We start from the raw sequence: 249 nt of genomic DNA on the forward strand, positions 1-249 counted from the left end.
ATGCAACCAAGGGTGGTGTTCGCCCTCTTGACCACCGCATCACACGGCTGGCTCATGTTCAGCCTGCAGTTGACCAGCACCCCAAGGTCCCTTTCACAAGTGCTGCTCTCCAGCCACTTGTCACCCAACCTGTACTTATGACACCCATTCCCATGCCCCAAGTGCAAGACCTTGCACTTATCCACATTTAACGCCATCCTGTTGTCTCCTGCCCACTTCCATAGTCTGTCCAGATCCAAAAGGATCTGG

Source organism: Varanus komodoensis, unplaced genomic scaffold (genome assembly GCF_004798865.1).
Source record: "Varanus komodoensis strain SLA01 unplaced genomic scaffold, ASM479886v1 scaffold89, whole genome shotgun sequence".
NCBI lineage: Eukaryota > Metazoa > Chordata > Lepidosauria > Squamata > Varanidae > Varanus > Varanus komodoensis.